This window comes from Python bivittatus, unplaced genomic scaffold (genome assembly GCF_059951505.1).
Source record: "Python bivittatus isolate LINGU-HERP-01145 unplaced genomic scaffold, Pbiv_v1 ctg000020_np1212, whole genome shotgun sequence".
Lineage (NCBI taxonomy): Eukaryota > Metazoa > Chordata > Lepidosauria > Squamata > Pythonidae > Python > Python bivittatus.
This window is the reverse complement of record NW_028277030.1, coordinates 7,630,896-7,651,985: the sequence shown is the minus strand read 5'-3', so window position 1 is coordinate 7,651,985 and position 21,090 is coordinate 7,630,896. Positions and strand designations below refer to the sequence as shown.

The 21,090-nt window shown below is 35.5% G+C and overlaps 1 protein-coding gene across 6 annotated transcripts in view; it reads left to right on the top strand.

The window, feature by feature from the left end:
- Window positions 1-1,628: 1,628 nt before the first annotated feature.
- The window catches only part of WDPCP (WD repeat containing planar cell polarity effector), a 173,010-nt gene continuing 153,548 nt past the window's right edge, over window positions 1,629-21,090 (top strand). For 5 of the 6 annotated variants that reach the window (XR_015794843.1, XM_088134019.1, XM_088134016.1 and 2 more), the window contains exons 1-2: window positions 1,629-1,809; window positions 14,185-14,272. The gene's annotated coding sequence lies outside the window, so the exon portion shown is untranslated. The remainder of the gene's footprint in view (window positions 1,810-14,184; window positions 14,273-21,090) is intronic. The other variant, XM_088134015.1, reaches the window with a different exon arrangement.

Here is a 21,090-nt window from a genome sequence, read left to right as displayed (position 1 = left end):
AGGTACAAAGAAATAACAACAAACCACCAGCCAAAGAAATCCAGTTGCATCCTGGGTAGCTTGTGTTGGGGGAAGGATGACAAATACCTCTCACTGTCACCCAGCAAGCCTGTAGAATGTGCATGCCTGAGTAAAGGTGGACTGCATTTTATGTGTGTGCAAAAGGTAAGATGCAGAATATGTGTCCAGATGTGAAAGACATACAATAAGGAGTGTAAGGATGCACATGCATTGATTGATTACAGGCTATCAAGTTGGTGTCCACTCTTAGTGACCACATAGATAGATTGTATCCATTACAATCTATCCCTAATTTGATCTTTCAGACCTTCCAATGGTGCACCCATCGCTCCTGTAACCGTCTATGCACCTTGCTGCTGGTCATCGTCTTTTTTTCTTTCCTTTCATCTTTCCAGGCATTAGAGCCTTCTCCAAAGAGCTAGGTCTTCACATAATATATCCGAAGTAGGATAAATAAGGATTTAAGGATCCACTAGCTATAAACTAGTACTTTCATACTGTTGCCAAGAAACAATAAGGATATGACTGCAGAGTTATCAGGAATTGGGCTCAACTTGAGGCAACCTTTAGCAGCAAACAAGAGTTAATAATCTTTTCTAAGATCTTAGTTATTAAAAATACTAAATGCATGTTAGGTAATTCTGATACAAATATAATGCATTATTCTACCACTATAGAACTACGGTGTATGTAAGTGTATATCTCACACAGGATATGTTTGAAAAAATGTGCTTATGCCAGATCTAAACTAAAGCCCTCCAAAACATCTTAAGCAAACCAAAAGACCCAATCACCCAAGAAGAAAAAACAGGAGTCATCTACAACATACAGTGTAAGGACGGTAACAGCCACTGTGTAGGACAGACGGGCAGAAGGCTAGCAGAGCGCATCCATGAGCACCAACTAGCAGTCAGAAGACATGATGAAAACTTCTTAATCTCACAACACATGGACAGACTCAACTATAGTTTTAACTGAGAAACTGTCAGCATTTTAGACCAAGCTAAATCCAAAAATGAAAGGGAATGCTTGGAAGCTTGGTATTCAGACAAGGCAGCCATCAACAGGCACATAGAGATAAACAACCTCTACACACTATTCAAAAGAGACAATAGAAAAAACAAAAGACCACAACATCTCCTCATCAGCAATCATCACTCAGATAAGCAGCGGTTACCACCAAGCACACAATCAAGCAGTGAACAATACCCTAATCAAGGAACTACCAGAAGAAAAAATAAAACAAAATAAAACCACACCCCCACCAACACTGGCAGGGCATGCCACCGTATATAAAGAGAGAGCAAACCCCATCCCATTCTAGCACTGAAGATGTTATCTAGCCGGGTAATGAAACGTTTGCAAGAAAAGAAACAAGCTCGGAGAACCCCTCCATATCCCAGATCTACAGGGAACTCTAATGTTAATCCTGAAGATTAGAAACAGGGCGGAGATTTATATCCACCATTTACAAACGGGCCAATTACTTATGCCTTGCCACAAACGAGGATACAAGTTTGTACTCGTGTTAAGTATAGCTCTATAATTTTCTTCTCTCGGCCAGAGACTTCGAGCGATTCGTGCTTGCTGCGCACGCGCACCTAATCAGGCGGCGACTCCTTCCTCCGGACTGAGGGTGAGTTCGCGCTTCGCTGGTTGCCAAGTAACGGGAGGAAAGCGCGCGCTGGAAAGGAAGAGGAGCCGCGCTCTTGCGGCCCTCGCTTCCAGTTGCCCGCCGATGCCTTTCGCGATGTATTGTCTTCGTTCCGGCTCTTCCCTTCTCGAAAGGTGAGCTGTGGGGAGACTGATAATGGAGGAAAGTCGAGAGGCAAGAAGAGGAGAGGCGAGAAGGGGGAGCCGGTGACAAGTTTTTCACTTGGGTGTAATCTGAGCGATTCGTGTTGCTCTTGGCCGTATTTATCCTATGATTTCGTCTTTCTGAGAGCAATAGCGTTGCTCAGTATGCAACAATTCAGGGGCTCCTCCATCCATCTTCTGAAGCCTCCTGGCTTAGCGGGCTTTATCTTCGGCTGTTCTGCTGCACGTCTATACTCCGAATTGATTCCACAGAAATCAGTGAAACGTGTCGGAAGGGTGCAAAGGCAGCCTTCGTAGGGGTAGCTGTATCTGTCCTAAGCTTTATGAAAGCTCCTTGTGAAAGCTTAATCGTGATTTAAGTCTATTAATATAATGGGATTAACTTGATCACCTTAAATTTGCAGTTTAGGGCCTTTCCCCTTTGCCAAGTTGAAGTGGCATTTTCCTTCCTTGAGAGGCAGAAAACTGTAACAGCATGAAATTTTCGGTCCCCATTGCTGATCCCGATCCTGCCTCTGCAGTGACCTCACTTCTCTCTGTAGGAATGAGTGTCAAAGCTAAAAGATTTAATACACCATGAGGCTGCCCCTCATCAGTGTCAGACTAAGTGATAAAATACTACTTCAACATAGTAGTACAACTAAAAGCAATTGAGTCCTGCCTTGTTCATGGGTTGGGATAAGATGAAGGCAACGTTCTGGATCCAAGACAGAAAAAAGATGTTGCTAGGGCATGTTTGTTGGTAGGTACCAGTGGGAAAAAGCCCTTAAGAAAGCAAAACAAAACAGAAACTCACTATTTTCCTTATGCCCCAATCCTAAAGTTTTAATGTTTTTATTATATGTTTTCTGAACTTTAAGGATCCAATTAAGAGTTGATAATGTGGGACATAAATTGCCTTACACATAAATACATCTAAGCATGCTGTCCATACTTTTATTTGTAAACTCTATTGAGCTCAGTGGGACTTTTCCCCTTCCTTTGTTATTAATATAGTATCACAAAGATAAATGATATTAGACTTGAGGGAAGTTAGGGCTAGTCTAAGAAAATAAGTAGGCTATGTCTACAAGTGATGGTAGCACCTAGCTGACCTTGGTGCTGAAACCATGCAAATACTAAGCAAAACTGAAAATATATCCTGGAAGAAAGCAATGGTAACTGCTTTCATATCGCTGCCAAGAAAACAAGATGAAAATATCCATTGATTTGGCCATTCCAAAACATTAACTTCTGCTTTAACCATTCTTTGCTTGTACAACTTGTATGTTTTGGGTCATTGTCTTGCCGCATGACCCAGTTTCTCTTGAGCTTCAGTTCACAGACAGATACCCTGACATTGTCCTATAGAATTTGCTGGTGCAGTTCAGAATAAATTCCATCAATGATGACAAGCCATCTTGGCCAGAGGAGCAAAGTAGGCCCAAACCATGAAATTGCTGCCACCATATTTCACAGATGGGATAAGGTGCTTATGCTGGAATGCAGTGTTTGTCTTTCGCCAAACATAACGCTTTTCATTCAAGCCAAAAAGTTCTATTTTGGTCCTATCCGTCCACAGAACATTCTTCCAATAGTCTTATGGCTTATCTGTGCGATCTTTTGCAAACTGTAGATGGGCAGCAGTGTAATTTTTGGAGAATAGTGGCTTTCTCCTTGCATCCTTGCCATACACATCATTGTTGTTCAATGTTCTCCTGATGGTGGTCTCATGAACACTGACATTTATCAATGCGAGAGAGGCTTTTAGTTCCTTAGATGTTACTATGGGCTTCTTTGAGACCTCCAGAGTATTACATGCCTTGCTCTTTGCTGTGATCTTGGTTGGTTGATCACTCCTGGGGATGGTAATAATGATGTGGAATTGCCTCCATTTTTACAGTCTGTTTGACAGTGGACTACTGGAGTCCAAAGTCTTTGGAAATAATTATGTAAGCTTTTCCAGCCTGGTGAGCGTCAACAACTGTTTTTTGGAGGTCCTCAGAAATCTCCTTAGTTTGAGCCATGTCACATTTCCACATACCTGTATGGGGAAAATTAGACTTTGATATTCAATACCCAGAATTCTGTTCTTTAAATAAAGCAGGACCTCCCACACTCACACCTGATCATCCTATTGATTGAAACACCTGACTCTAATTTCCCCTTCAAATGAACTGATAATCCTAGAGGTTCATATGCCTTTGTCACACACAAAGATGTAGCTTTGGATCAATGAATAAATGAACAATGCTTTTGACTCACTTAATTGGGTTTTCTTATCTAGTTTTAGGACTTGTGTGAAAATCAGATCAATATTGAAAATTCAAAAGGGTTCACAAACTTTGAAGCACCATTGTATGTCTTTCTGCTTTTGCATGATTTTCTTTTTGTTTGATGTTAGAGAGATATTGGGCCCTCTCATAAATGCTTTACTAGCCTCCCATTCTGTAGTTAGGGAAGTTTTAGAAATTAAATTCATCTGAAAGTAGCTATTTAATTCCTGGGGACACTTCAATTTAATGTTATCTTGTAATAGTAACAGTTCATTAAGTCTCCATCTATTCAAACTTGGGATTTCTCTGTTTAACATTACAATTATTAGATTATGATCTGCATATGTGGAAACTGCCATCTCTACATCAAAGATGTTAGTCAACAATGAATTGGAAGTCTTGATTTACTTTAATGTGTGCACTGAAGACTCTGGTGATTATTGTTCCTTATGTTTATGTTCTCTGTATCTTCTCAGTAAATTATGTGCTTTTATGTTGCTTGGAACCTCTTTACAGCAGAGTTTTTCTAAATCAGAAACAGTTCAGTATTATCTGGTGTCTGCCCAGAATCTTGTGTTATCCTTGTAGTTTTCTATGGGAGATCTTTTGAGGACACCATCTGTGATTTGAACAATTTTATCTTTTTATCTCTTTTACCTCTGAATGTTTTGCATGTGACTACTTAAGGTTAAAAAAAATTAACCCACTTTCCTTTTCTTTTTTAAAATAAAGTTACTTTGGCCTAAAAGCAAACAAACAATTAATTGGAAATCCAACGCACATCTATTCTTGAATATATTTTGTGGACTAAAGAATAATAAATATACTTTCTCTCTACAGGATGTTTATGTCTCCAGGCATCCAAAATGGATAGTAGTGTCATGTAATTTGGAACACTTTAAGGAAGTTTTACTAACGTTCTTTTGATAAAGTTGACTTATCCAGAAGAGGAGATAACACCCCTTTCATATCCCTGAAGACTGAAATGTCACCCATTGTAGTTTCCGTTTGTTGTAAAAATATTTTATAAAATTTCGTCTTATTATCATTTGGAGCATAAATGGAGGCGATTGTTATTTTACTTAGTTCATGTTAGACTTGAAAATGATTTCTTATGTTGGAATGCCCTCTTATGGTTAATGAAAAGAAAACTGTCTGAGAAACAGGAAATTCTGTCTCACCATTTCTTGTGTTGGAGTGCTCTCTTGTGGTTAAAACAAGTTCTTTTTTTTTAGGTGAAAAGTTGGAAGGGGGGGGAAGGAAGGAAAAACCCAAACCAGTTTTAAACGAACTATAATATTGAGATCAGAAATAATAAAACAAATATATCTAATTAAAATGTCTATATAGGAATATTCAACTGCACAAACTATGTAGTGGACGTCAAAGTTCTTAATGCAGATTAACAAATATCTTGAAAATTAAATTATGTTTTTATCAAAGCAGATTCCCAAAATCATAAGTTTTGAGGATCTTTATTGTATTAAACAATGCTGATAGACAAGCACAGAAAACGTTCAGGAACCAATACCAAAGTAATAAAATCTACCCAAATAGTAAAAGGATAGTTGTACATTCCAATTAAAAAGTTTCCACAGAGGCTAAAAGGAACAAAATACAAGATCTGTGAGGTCTGAAAAGAGAAACAAAAATTATGAACCTATAAATCTGTAAAGTTCAGCTCCCAAGATTCTTATCAGATTAATCGCTGCTGTAATTGCAAATGGCTTAGTGAAGATTGTTAATCTTGTGGGCTCACCCTCTAAAAACAGCCCCAAAGAAAAATTAGCCCTTCTGCCAAATTCTTACTAATTTACAGCTAAGAAAGTCCCCTTGCAGTTTGGAGGGACAGATTTTATGTCACCTAGTAAACCGCCATCTTCTCTCTTCCTTTGTGGCCAGTTCCAGTTGGTGTTGATGGGTGGGGGAGGTCGTTTTCCTGTCCTCTCCTTTGTGGGGTACCACAGAGTTCAACACTCTGTGTTTTTCCTCCTGTTTAACATCTATATGAAACTGCTAGATGAGGTCATCTGCCAGTTCAGGATTCGGTATCATCAATATTTGGATGATACCAATTATATCTCTTTTTTTAATATTTATTTTTAATAGTAATTTTATTAAAAATTACAGTTACAAAGATAAAAACTAATACAAACTAGAAAAAAAAACAGAAGGTGCAGAAAAGAAAAAAAAACAGAAAAGAAAGAAAAAATAATATAGTAAAGAAAAGAAATACATAAAGAAATGACTTCCCCCTTCATCACAAGTAGTATAAACAATTTTAGTAACTTATCACCTTCTCTTAAAATACAACAAATGATCTCTTCTTCCCATATCCCATCTCTTATCTATAAACAAATCCTTAAAGCTGTGTTGTTTCAGTCCTGATCAGCAAAAGTCCATTAAGGGTTACCAGAGATAACAACATATCTATTTTAACCTTGATCAAATAAACCAACTTTATATTCCTTCCTTTAACAATCTTGATCTTTAGTCCCTTCAAATAATATCCTGGAACTTGGTTTCTTTTCATTTTTTCTTTGTCCCTTCTCACAAAATTCTTGAAAGCTTTAACAAGTCTCTTTTGTAAATCCAATATAGGAAAATTATCTAGGTCACTCTCTTGTTTTGTTATTTGTATATCCCTTTTAATTATTAAGACATCAGCTGGTTTCTTTTGTATGCCCAGTGTAGCATCTTTTTCCATATCAATCTTGTATGATAGCCTGTCATTTTTAAATCCACTTTCATATCAGTCTTGATCTTGTCAGGTAAAACTTGTTCTTCTTTCATAACATCTTTTAAACAAGTCTATCTATAAAGGCAGATACTCTTAAAATTAACTTCTGGGTCCATTGTTCAAAAATATCCCTCAATATGTCCTATGTTAAAATATTTTGCTTCATTCTGTATTAGTAAGTCAAATGTAAGTGTTCTTCTCCTTTAATTGTAATCTTTAGTTCCTTCTGGTTCCCTCTAGTGTCTAACCTTCAAAGTCTCATCCTATCATTTTTTTTTAAAGAGAATTTAAAACAAAAGCATTATAAGGATTCTTATAATTAATTCCAAAATTTTATTTCAAATCCATCTGGAACCTTAGTCCATTTGTAACTTTCCAAAATCAAGTTCTAATCACCCTTTTGCTGTTTATTCCAAAAAATACATTTTTAAAAAATCCTTAAACTTGTATTTAAAACTTCTTTCGCTAAGGATTGAAGGAAATTCAGCCCGTGTTTTCAGACTTGTCAGTCCAAAGATTCCTAATAGCTAAAAAGCAATTAAGAAACAATTTCTGAAAGTGATTAGAAAAGGAAGTATCCGAACTCAGTGTCCTTAGAGGCACCAGCTGTGGTTTGAACAAGATGGCTATTTCCTTGTCTCTCAGAGCTCTAAACCTGCTGGAGACTGCTGTCTTGTGGTTTCCTTGCAAGGAGCAACTGTATGGAGCATTGGTGGGCAATCTCAAGTCCTCTCCTTGTCCAGAGAGGTATTACAAAGACCTGGTCTACTCATCAGCTCTTCATTCCACTTTTAGCAGAACCATCTTTGGTTCACCATTTCTTCCCCAGAAGTCCTTGATACCCAATTATATCTCTTAACCCCAAGATGTCCAAGTGATGTTGAGGTCCTGTCCCAGTACCTGAGGCTGCATGGGTCTGGATGGGGAGAAACCTGGTAATCCTACCAAGACTGGATATGGATATTAGGACCCCCAGATCCAGGGGGACTTAATATCCATAGCTAGTCTGCACTTCCCCACTCAAGATCGGTGCACAATCTGAGGGTTATCTTGGACTCATAGCTCCTGCTCAGAGAACAGGTGGCAGTTATGCAAAGAAGGCCTTTGCACAGCTTCATCTTGTGTACCAGTTGCAGCCCTTCTTTGATCAGGAGGCCCTTCAGATAGTCACTCATGCCCTTGTCACTTGTGGCTCATCTACTGCAATGCACTCTACATGGGGTTGACCCTGAAGATTACTTAAAACTTCAACTGATCTAGAATGCAGCAGCATAGACAGTGATGGGCATGCCTTGGCATGTCCATGTGACACCACTGCTTCACAAGCTGCACTGATTGCTGGTGTGCTTCCAGGTCCAATTCAAGATTCTGGTTATCATGTATAAAACCCCTACATGGCATAGGATCAGATTATTTGAGGGACCACCTATCTCCCATGGTTTCTGCCTGTCTGGTAAGAGCTGGCAGAGTTTGTGCACTCTGGGTCCCATTGATGAAACAATGCCATCTATTGGGATGCAGGATGTGTGCCTTTTTTTTTTTTGCAGTGTCTGCCCTCTGGAATGAGATTCCATCAGAGATTATGTGGTTCCCACCCTGATGGTATTCTAGAAGGCCTTGAAAATCCGGATGGTCTCTCAGGCCTTGGGGTATGGTGGATGTGGGTTCCCATGCTCGATGTATTTCTGTCTATATAATATAGTGATCGGATGGATGCTATTTTTTTACTATTGCTTGTTTTATATTGTGAGTTATCCAGTGTTAGCTTGGAGTTGGGCAGTGCCTAAATCTAAGTAAATAAATAGTGTTGGCATGATATTCTAGGCTTATTGACAAGTTGAAAACAAGTCATCAGATTCAGTTATATCTACCAGGGGACTCTGAAATAATTCAGATGTGAAATTTTGTGTCTTCTAAGAATGTCACTGTTACATTTTTCTTTAAATGAAAAGGCAGTTCCCAAGAATTACATGAAGAGCCTAAATAACACAGTTATCTATATTTATTCCTCTACAAGCCCACAGTTCATGACAGATGTCATCAAATTGCTGGAGTAATTCACATATTACACTTGAGTAACCCATTAATCAAAAGCAATCTAATCACTACATCCCCCCAAATTTATTTATTTATTTATTTATTTATTTATTTATTTATTTATTTATTTTCAATGCTTATAGCTTTCTGGTTTTCTAACTACTCTTATACTAGATGCTGTTACAGGTTTTACAAAACCCTGATGTTTATCTGATAACAATAGCAGTCTTCTGTTGTGCTTCCAATATTTCTGATTCAGGCTCTTTTCTAAAAGGTAGAGTTAAAGCCACTTACGGATATTTCCTGTACCTATATTAAACTGCATCATCACTAATCTCCACAGTGTAAAATCTTGGTGTTGTGTGCTTTTCTATCACTTGAATGGGTTTCCCTAAACCATTTTGTTGCTTATTAATCTTATCACCTCCTTCCAAAGGGGTAACATTTTTTTCCTTTGTCATAATATTGTTTTTTTCTCACTTGTTCTGTCACATTTCCTTGTTTACTATGTAGATGTAATAAAACTCTTGTGATATGTAGTCTTGATTTTTATGGGTAGACAAGTTGGGCTGATGATTTGTCATCAACCAATTGAATATTTCTAAAAGCCAAGAACTTAAGGTATACATCTGACTTAAATAACTGATTTTTAAAATATTTTGTACAGTTTGTATTGTTCTTTCTGACATACCATTGGACTGAAGGTAATAAGGATGAGAAGTAGTATATATAGAATCCCATTCCTTTGCAAATTTGCAAAACTCTTCTGAACTGAAAACTTTTATTACTTTACAGAATCATCAGGAACATTGAGTCTAGCAAATATAGGCTCACAATGTAATAACATGATTTTAAGCTTTTCCAAATGACATATTTTAAATAATTTCAAGTAGCAGTCCACTAGAACAAAATACTTCTTACCTAAAATTAAAATGTATCAGTCCCTATTTTCTGCCATGTATTTGTTAGTACTTTATATTTTTTACTTGGCCCTTTGAAATGTTTATTTATATATATACTGCATCAGTAGTCTTAAAAATTAAGTCTTCATATATACTTAATTGTTATCGTTTCAATAAAGTCTAACATCTTTTGGATTTTATTTTTTTTTAATGTGCCTTTGAGTCAGTTTTTGCCTCCTGGCGACTGCCTGCAATTTTCTTGGCAAAACTTTTTGGAAGTGGTTTGCCACTGCCTCCTTCCTAGGGCTGAGAGAGAGAGAGACTGGCCCAAGGTCACCCAGCTGTCTTCATGCCCAAGACAGGGCTAGAATGCATGGCCTCCCAGTTCCTAGCCTGGTGCCATAACCACTACACCAAACTGGCTCTCTCTTTGGAATATTATATGACTATATACATTGATTAAATAAATCATTTTTTTCCCCAAGGCCAACCTTTCAAAATAATTCCTTCTCCAATCTATTAAGTAGTTTGCAGCTAACATTTCTGCAAGCTTAGGAAGCATCTTTGATTCCTAGAAGCCAGTCCTGTTGACTTTTTAAAAATGATTTCTAAAAGTTTATGATATGTCTTTACCTTCACTGTCTTTCCATAATGCACATCATAGCCCCAGAAACCAAACTTCTCGAAACAGTACCATTTCTTTTGCCAGTCTGTTACCAGCTCTATTTTCAGTTCTGTTACCAGAACCTACAGTAGTCTTTAAGAAATGTGATCTAAGGAGTCTATTTCTTATAGGAGAACAAGCAATCTTGGAACAGGTTTAGAGAGATTCTTTCAAAAACCTTCAGTTAGAGTGAGAGACATTATAGCTGACAGCACAAAGAGTGACTGCATCATCAGTAAAAGGAAGGATTAAAAGAGTTAGTCAGAAGTAATTTATGCTGAATTACATTTTCCAACTGACAGCGATTAAGACTGAGTAGCACTTAGGTGTGTAAAATGCCTCAGGATATGAATTTGTTTTATTATATTTTCTCTAAAGAATCAGCTAACACTTGCAATTTGTTTCTCTCCATAATAAAAGCTACTGTCTCAGAATGCATTTATTCTCTTATGAATGCCTACTGGACTCTCAATATTATTTAATAAATTAGACACTTTTATGATGAAAGATGTACTTCATATGTAGATTTATGTTGGTTATCTGACATATTGAAATATATTTGAAATATATTTGAAATATATTAAGTAGTAACCAAAGTATTCAAGGTCCTGATAGCAATTCATTTTGTTAAAGAAAAGTGGTGGTAGTGAAGACTAGGCTGGGAGTCAGCAGTCTTTTTAAGTGACAGTCGCCATTCATGGTATAGAATGTTGTAGGTACTGTCCCCCCAATTGTAAGATTTCATATGTGAATACAGATCTTGCAGAAATTGGCCATATTTATTTTGTAAAAATCTTGGTAAGGTGACTTTTAATGAGTGAAATCAAGTAACATTGCAGGAGCCCTGGTACCTGTTGGCTCCGTCAGGTAGTCCTCGACTGATGACCATTTGTTTAACAACTGTTCAAAGTTACGACACCCTGAAAAAAGTGAGTTATGACCAGTTCTCACACTTACGACCATCGCAGCATTCCCATGGTCACGTGATCAAAATTCGAGCACTTGGCAACCGGCATGTATTTACGACAGTTGCAGTGTCCTGGGGGTCACATGATCACCATTTGTAATCTTCCCAGGGGGCTTCCAACAAGCAAAATCTATGGGGGAAGCCAGATTCGCTTAACAACCACATGATTCACTTAACAATCATGGCAAAAAAGGTCGTAAAATCAGGCACGACTCACTTAATATCCACATCACTTCGCGACAGAAGTTCTGGGCCCAATTGTAGTCGTAAAGCGAGGACTACCTGTAGTCCTGGCTTTTTCTTCCTCTTCATTTGTTGACTGGGAGATGGCAGCTGTGGGAACTATGCTGCATCTTCAAACTCTAAGGAAGGTGATTCCATAATTGCAAATTATACAAAATTGTAGAATTTTGTATTATTAATTGTTCAAATAATAGGCATTTATTTATTTGACTTATATAGCCACCAAATCAGAAATATTCAGTTCAGCCACATTAAATAATTAGTTAATAGACAGACATCTGAACTCTGGAACAAATATATTGAAATTGTAACTGGCTCACCCAAAATAGGACCAAAGTTATATGATATCTTCATGTAGTAGTTCTTTAAAAACAAGTCTTTGTCAAAACAAAATGCAAATGAGGCTTTGGATATTTCAGTATTGGAAATACGAAAAGTTAATTTCAACTATATGCACTAGGGCAGTCTGTTCATTCATTCTTTGTCAGTCTAGAACAGTGATTCTCAACCTTTTTGAAGCTGCCGCCCCCCTAAGGAGCGGAAAATTTTTCAATGCCACCCTTTGGGGGGGGGAGTTACTGAATTATAAAAGGCAAAAATTTTAAGTAATTTTTTTCAGTAGACTTACCAAATTTGTTCAATTTAACTCGATACTTTTGCCCTGGAAGGTAATTGCATTCCTTTTATTAAAATTAAAATGACTAATGCAAAAAAAATGAAGCGAACGAAAAGCAACTCAAGAAACACGGGTCAAATCAAACATTCATATTGAAAGGATGCTCAATGCATGCACTGTGATTAATTGCGCGGGAAGACAGCTGACGCACGCGCTGCGATTAATCACACGGGAAAACAGCTGATGCATGTGCTGTGCTGGTTGGGATCGGAGAAGAATCATAGTGTCGAGTTCTTCAAGGTCATCCTACCTAGAATACAAATTCGTCTCACCATTCTTAGAAGTGCGTGAGGGCAGCCGTCGCGTAAGTTCGTTTTATTGCTGGTACAAATGGTGTAAACCATAATCGATTTAATAAATTTTGGGGGGAGTTTTAAAATTAAGTTCGAATGCCAAAACATGCTCATCGCCCCTCTACCGCCCAAAACGTGCCCACCGCCCCCCTACCGCCCAAAACAAGTTCACCGCCCCTCAGCATCCTCCCACCGTCCCCGTTGAGAACAAATGGTCTAGAACATAATATAGTAGGAGCTCTCACTATAGTCATAAGAAGTTACCATAAAAAGTGAAATGTTTCTAGGTAAATGCAGAGATTTAATACTACTCTTTGATCACATTACCAACTCTCTACATCTAGCTGCTAGTGTGACTCACACATTATTCTAGTGATAGTATTAAAGCATTTGATTTTATTGAAGTCTGAAACAATTCAGTGCCCCCCCACACACACAGTAACAGACTCTAAAAAGCATAGTTGCACAGTTCTTTTATTAGGACCATCCAGAATAGAAAAAAAGAATGAGTAACCATTGTCCTTCTTCAGAATGCTTTGTAAAATAAAACTTTACCCCCCCCCAAAAAACAGAGCATAGAATGTGGAAGAAGCAAGAAAACCCCAGAACTATGCTATTGTAGATTGTTGTTCATCTTATGTTGCTCAAAAGATAAAAGTAACTTACTTGATGATTGCTTAGTATTTTCAAATAACTAGTCACACATAATACTGCTCATCTCTACCAGTTATTCTTCAGCCTCCTTGTTTGTAGAAGATAATAGGTTATTTTACCTTTCCTGTTATTCATTGACTTTATAAATGAAGTGTTCAGTTTCCAAACATATATAAATAAGTATCTGCTTAATTTAAAAGATTACTTTATTCTAGGTAACTTCCACATTGTCCAGTTGTGATTTTTCCCATATTCTTAAGATGACAGAATCCTGAGGCTGTCATTCCCACTCATAGCACAGAAAATTAGCTCTCCAGGAAAATTCAAGGCATAACAAGAAATTGGAAGGGATAGGGATAAACTACTACAGGCGCAAAATATGCAATTAGAGAATCATTTCCATGTATAATGGCAAGGAAATGGATGAAATACTTTGGATATGTGATGGAGTGAACATTTCAGTCCTATTTATTTATTTATATACACACAAAGTTCTTTTATGCTTCTTAAGAGACGTTTAGATTATAGATTCATTTCAAGCAAGAAAGCTGAAAATCTCACCCTGTTATGACATGAGAAAGAAGAAATAACATTTAAAAAATGGCAGGCCCCTACAATAATTTTTAAACATTTTATAAAACATATACTAATATATTAATCAGTTTTTATCAAGTAAAAATATTTCTCACCAATTCCATCACCATTTTAGGGTTGAATTTTTGCAAGTTTTTGACAGAAAGATTGATCCAAAAAAACTTTTCTGTTTACGGACTGTAGTCTCAAATGGAAAAGAATGTGGGAAGTAGGTTCATTAAACTGTGGAATTTTGCCATACACACACCCCGATCAAATTTTAAGAATGCAAGCAAATATTGCAATTTCTGATTCCATTCCTTCCTTATATTTTGGCACAGAGCATCTGGAATGTGAAGATTTGTGATGCAGTCTTACATTTCTTTATTCAGAAGTAAATATCACTGAATTCAGTCAGCTTACTCCCACGTAAGTATATTTAAGATTACAACTTTAATGTTTCAAAATACTATAATCTTGAATCACTATTATTACTATTTCTAAATCTAAACAACAGTTAGGCTTTTATAGGGCAAGAGCGGAGATGTTGATTTATTTTGAAACAGAAAAGCCCAAATTGGATTTTAATACTTAAAAAAAAACCCTAAGAAGTCTAAAATATACAGAGTTAAATCTTATTATTGCCCTAAAAGGTCTGTATAACAGGTTTGCTTTTGGCGAGTGGGGGGTCTCTATATTTGTATATATCAAGAGAAACTGGTATCAGAAAATCTAGAATCCATTGATAATTTTGAACTGTCCCACTCAATTTAAAAAAATAAATAAATCTGAGCCAGTATAATGCATATACAGTAGTTGTCTTCTTAGGTGAGTGAGAAATGTTACTGAATGTACAAAAATATGTTGTTTTTCAATAAAATAGTTATGTGGGCCTAATTTTTACACTGAAATCAATTGAACTCTATATTAAGTCACTATGAAATTTTCATATACAGAGTCCTATTATAGCCCTGTAATGACTGTCAAAGTATTACTTGAAGATGTGATATTATTGAGTTCTGACTAAAAATGAATGATTAATAGTTTTGTATCTGAACTCTGTTCTTATCTTATAATGCTAATAACACAATTCTGTGTATTACTACAAAAAGTAAGTCCTGTTAATTTCAAGGTTACTTCCAAGTATAGATTTACAAAGGTTTCATTAATCTAAGTGATTAATAAGTATTTTATCATTTTATCATATGTGTGTGTTTGATTTTTTAATTGATTTTCTGTTGACCAAAGTGCTCCTTTAATCTGTGGAAGGCTTCTAATTACAGTTAGGTGGAAGAATTCCACTAACAGAATGGAGCTAGTTTTGTCAAAGGAACTTTGTATCATCTAAAAAGATGTTCTGAAGCATTTTTTTGAACCTCTGGAGAAAGCAGGGTTGAAGGTTAGACAGGAGTTATACATTTTAAGAAAAGTTTCCCTCTATTTCTCTTGCCAGGTCAGTTTAGGGTAAAGTTCCAGTGTGTAGGGAAACACTAGCCCTAATTTTTTATCCTATCCTTCCTCCTAGGAATTGAAGGTGGTATAAATGATAAAAGTGGCAGTGTTATCCTCACATAAGTTTCTCAGATAGGCAGTTGAATACACAGTCATATATATGATTGTTTATGGGGAAACACTTCATATTTATAATTGTTACTTAAGTAATTATTACTTAAAACATTGTTAGTATTCTTATGCCTTTAGTAGCAGAAGTCAAGCAGATGAATATTTCTTCACTATTTTCCTAATGTGAGGAAGCTCTTCCAATTCAGATTTTTTTTCTCTGTGTTTTAGGATACTTCTTCCCAAATAATGTTTGAAATTACTGGCATATTAAAAGTGGTTGGTTATATAACGTATGTAATGGGATGGCGGGGGGGGGGGAGCTTTCCTTTATAGGTTCTTGCTTATGTCTTCCTAAATGGGCTCCCTTGATCAACCTTAGGAATTAACTGAAATTACACTATCATTCAGTTTCCCAAATTAAAGTGCAGCAGAAATTCAATTTTAGCCCATAATCATTGTTATTTAAATTATTATGTTGTCCAGACGATGGAGAAATCAAATGTCCCGAAACAGTAATTTTATTTGAGGATCAGCTTCTATAGGACCTTTAAACAAGATAATTTTCTTTTAATGTATTTAAATATTTGTTGCTGTATTTTGATGTAAATGCACAGTTGTAGTAGTCTAGTAAGTCAAGGGAAGATTACATCATGGTGATTCTGTAAACTTATTCATAACAGGGATGACTTTGAGGTAGTGAGTGAGTCTCAAATCATTGGTTACCATCAATCCTCCAGTATTCAAACGTGGATATATATGGTTCCATGTAGCATGGATTAAATCCAACATAATGCTCTTCTATCACTTTATTGCCTCAGTTTTGTAATTCTTAATCCATGTTTGATTCATATAACAAAACCTTATTATGGTCATAGAACAGAATTCAGATAAAACAAATAAACATATAATAGATATGGTACAATAATCACTTACATGTATACAACTTATCATTGCCAGTATCAGGGCTTAGTCCTTATCCAATAGAATTAACATTAACATATGCACCCTTATTGCTATGGGACAAAATTTTACAATTAGGTGGGCAATTTTAGGATTTCTGACCGCAAAAGAGTAAAATTATATAAAATTCATATGTCTGGCTGGGCATTTTTTAAAAATGAAAGCCAAAATAGATTGGAATGTAAATCTAAATAAAATCCATGTTGTAGGAAGACATAGATCACACAAATAGCTGATTTATGGACAATAAATATTTTCAGCTCTTAGTTCCCCAGAATCAAATTTGTAATAGAAACCTTTATCTCAGTAGATACTACTGGCTGTATAAATCCATGAATAGGAGATGTCAAATATATAGGTAATATTTTTCTTTCAAAGCAGTTGGCAATATTTAGCAGATAAAGAATTGTACAGAATTTCAAAGTAAAATTAGGCAGATATAAAATTCATTTATCTGTTTTCAGCATATTTGCAAAGTCTAAACTATTACTAACCATGTAATAGAACATCCCTATCATAGTAAGAAATATTACTTACCATTGTATATAAAAACTGTAAAAGACAGCTTAAGAGAATCACAATAAAACTAAATAAGATCACATCGCCATCTTTTTATCTATAATGTGGCTTGCGTAGTAGTATCTCTACTCCCTTTGATGTTTATATAAAACAGATAAAATGCATAAATTGCTTATAATCAGAGATGAATTAAAGCCAAATAGCATCCCAGAGGACAAAGCACCCCAGGGACCCATCAGCAGCCTAACCAAATGACAGACATAGAGGAAACTTCAAAGCTGCAGATATCACCACCAGTAATATCCACAAAGAATCTAGATTCTAAGAAAAACCTGATTTCTACAGTTCTGAGAAATCTAGATTTTAGCACCCCCAAATGAAAAAATGCTAAATGCTAAATATAAGCACTTACTTAGTTAAATGTTTTATTCTGCTCTACTACTACAAATAACATTACAAGAACTGAATGGCAGTAGAAAAAGGTTCCTATATAAAAATCCTGGAAATGGGCTGTACTATTTGAAAACTTTAACAATTTCCTCAGAATCATCTGGTTTTTACTAAGAACTTTCCTCATTCCTTTTAAAAGTAGATTGTAGCTAGTTCTGCTTACAGGAAAAGAAAACTGGCAATTTCACAATGAGACAAAGGAACAGTTTGATCTGTGTTAGCAATAGTATAATTTTTTCCCAACACTGTAAAATCTATTTTATTGCCATTTTGATCACCCTATTAAAATAAGAAGCTAATATAAATATTTAGCACAGTGTACATTTTATACATTACAAGTTCTATTGTAATTCTTAGAAAATGTTTTATTAATTAATAAATATTTATACAATAGGAGACTGTTGAAACATTTACCTTACTAACTATATGCCTTAGCTAGATATTGCTGTTTTACAGTATCTATGTTACATCTCTAAATAAGCATTATGAAATTATATCAAGTTAATTAATAGGACATGGACACACACACAAATGAGGGGGAAGGAAGTTGGAGGATGAATGAAAGTGTGTGGAGTGTTGAACGGAAACATTTTATATCACAACATTTTATAAATATTTATAAGAAAATTTTGGAAAATTAAACTGAGTGACAATTACCAGAAAATGAACATATTAGTTATGTGTGTGGTAGTATACACTATTACGTAATATATTAACAATTATTATGTATTGCACAAACAGTTTGGGAGTAAAAAAAATGAAAATGGTTGTGTGTAAGAGCATGCTTCTGTCCGCTTTATTTATTTATTCAGCCTGTACACCACTGAATCTTGTAGGAGTCCCAGTGGTTAACAATGCTGTACAGATAAAACATCAGCAGTAAATACCAATACAATATACAAAGCAAGAAAAACAAGGTTAAAAATTAAATAGAATAAAATCATATTAAGGACTTATTGATGATACATACATATGTTCCATCTAGATGGTGCCAATCAGTCTATAAAAAGAGCCCAATTTTTTGTATCTTGCTGAAGGAAATCAAGATGAGGGCAAGGCTAATCTCAATAAGGAGGCTATTCCAAAGTGCAGGCACGGCTACCAAAAAAACAGTGCCTCTGTATTTCAGCCTCCCTTCCATCATGGAAACGGTACAACCAGAGCTTCTCCCGGGATGACTGTAATACAAGGCTGTCCTACAGGTGTCCAGATGCTAGGCCATATTAGGATTTGTAGGTCAAAACTAGCACTTTGAATTGCATCACTGGGAGCCAATGCAGAGTCTGAAGCATGAGTGTAGTGAGCTCTCAGTGCAAAGTGCCAGTTAATATGCAGGCTGCTGCGTTCTGTACCAATTGCTACGGAAGCCCCATGTAGAGTGCATTGCAGTTTTTTAGGTGAGTGGTGATGAGCATATGAGTTACTGTGGCACGGTCCTCTTGCTCCAGGTAGGGCTGTAACTGATTCACCAGATGAAGCTGGACAAGGACCCTCAAGAGTAGCTATGAGCCCAGGGGCACACCCATCTTGGACCTGCTGTTTCGGGGTAGCGCTTCCCTGTCAAGAGACAACAAGGAGGCCAACAGCCTCTCTATTTTGCTTCAGTGATATGGAAGAGAAAGCTGTATGTAATGGGAAATATATAAGGACGTTTGATCAGTGGGAATTTTTTTTAAGAAGTGCACATAGTAAAACAAGAAGAGGTTTTTATGTTCATTATCTCTGATTAAAGACTGTAAAATGACATACACCATGACTATATTTGCATTACTAGCCTGCAAAATTCACAAGCGGTTTTTTAAGCTGTAGTCTAGTTTTTACTGATATTTTTACTGCTATACTATAATTCATTTCACTTCTCCTTTTTATTGTATTACTGTTTTATATTTTGTTTTGGTCTGAGCCCATGAACAAGATTTGATCTGATTTAATAATTAAAGCAAATAAAGGTATACCCATATCTGTATTGTTGTTCATTACCACCAGTTATTTAACCTTTTAATTTTGATTTTTTAATTGTGCTTTATTATAAAATTTAGGCTCGGACATTTTAATATCGTTTATTACTCTTAATCTAAAATATAGGCATTTGACATAATAACAGAAATATTATACTGTACTATGTATTATATTACACAAAGTCCTTATTAATATCATTTATAGTCCATTTGGTAGTTCTGAAATAAATTTTAAATGTTATAGTGAGTTTGTACATTTCTGGCAGTGATTTTAACCTAGCTACTTTTTCATAGCTTATAGGTTAGACTGTTTGCCTTATAATTTTGCAATATCTTATGCTGGTCAATAATGGTAATATAAAAATTAATATTTGAGAAAATATAGGGTCAAGAATGAATGGATGCTGAATGGATGTTAATTGAATATAAAAGTGAGTGACCAGTAAGAAAGAAGTATGTTTTGATGGTTTCATTCTATAAAGAGAATAAATGAATGAAGACTGAATGAGAAAAGAAATATATGAAAGAAAAGTGAATGGGTTGGGAGATAGGAGAAGGCCAGGAGGTTAGATGAAGATGATGAGATCCTGAAAAACAGAGGTGAAAGTAAACATCAAAAGTGGTGTACAAACATAGCAGAAACAGGAATGGTTTGTAAGAATAGAAAAATATTGAGAGATACAGTGGATGGTGTTGGTATAAACTAGTTTTAGATATATTTCCTATTCTTATCTCAGGCCTTAATTTCTTTGGATAACTTACTAGTTTTTACTCATTTTCTGCACTTTATAAAACATTGCTTACCCTGAAAAATGAATAGCATACAGTAATGTATATGTATGTCTTCTGATATAGAATTTTGCCAGCAGATGGCACTATTATGTAAAGATAGTTTATAGCTTATTTGGGAAGCTTTTCTTGTTTTGTACCATATAGTAGAGATTTTAAAATTGTCTTCTACTTGCAACACTCCATAGCTTTATAATAGTGTTAAATAATGAAGCAAATCTTGAATAATACTGCGGTCACTTAAGTTATTTAAATATATCAGGATATTTGTATCAACACTACCTGCTAGATTCTACAGAGAGGGATCTTTCAAATAACAGTCTTTGCAAGACAGGGAGCGGGTAATTTCAGATTCATTGTGAAAACAGTAAAACAGACTTCCCTTGTATTACTTCAAATACATCTTAAAATGCCTTAGGATTAAAGCAATTATGTGTAATACAATATTGTCTAGATTTGATGCTGCCTCTTGATTGGGTAAAAACATGAAATACAGCTTTCTCCTTGTTTGGAATAGACTGTGGTTTTTCACCTGCATGTCTACCAAAATTATGAATTCTTTATCTAATCTCAAGATAGTAAAATAATTAAATGGTATATTCATAAATTTAATAATGAAACTTAATTGGTGTTTTAACCCTTTGATATTAAAATTAAAAGAGAAGAAGGAAAGCACCTTGTTGAGCATGCACAAGTTTTCTTGTACGTATTGGCTATCTTGCTAGAGCCAAAGTTAAAGTTACTAGTGAGATGAAATGTAGGTGGCTTTTTTTTTCCTCAAAGAAATAGTTGAATATACTTTAGAGATTTTAAAATATCCTAAAGGTCTTGTTTTGAGCAAATCAAAATATATCACAACCATATACTCATGTATATAAATAATTATTTTAACTTTCCTGGGAAACCATTTGGAACTAATCTTGGCATAAATTACAAACAAATGTTTCATAATTTCAAATAATGTATTTATATATTGTTTTTAAAATGGTAAGGCTTATACTGCAAGCA